We start from the raw sequence: 351 nt of genomic DNA on the forward strand, positions 1-351 counted from the left end.
TAATGCATTTTACTTAATTATTGAGAATTGCCATGTACGTAGTCCTATTAAGGCTGCAGAAGGGGAAGGAAAGGCAGAGGAGACACAACCCCCGTCCTGCTGGAGTCTACAGTGAACAGTAGAGACGAGACATACAGATATTGAAGGGGACAGAGACCATATGGCAGCAAAGGTGAAGTGGGTGGAAAGTACAGAATAAGTCCAGAGAGCTGGCAGGGTGGGCAAGCCAGAGTGCGCCCACTACAAAGGACAGGAAAGACTTGTGTCCTCCTGTGCAGGATGGCCAGGCGGGGCTGAGAGGAGGGTACTGGCATACCCAGTGCGGTCTTGCCCACGTAGAATTGAGCAGGC

The sequence above is a fragment of the Galeopterus variegatus genome, unplaced genomic scaffold (assembly GCF_000696425.1).
Source record: "Galeopterus variegatus unplaced genomic scaffold, G_variegatus-3.0.2 Scaffold7625, whole genome shotgun sequence".
NCBI lineage: Eukaryota > Metazoa > Chordata > Mammalia > Dermoptera > Cynocephalidae > Galeopterus > Galeopterus variegatus.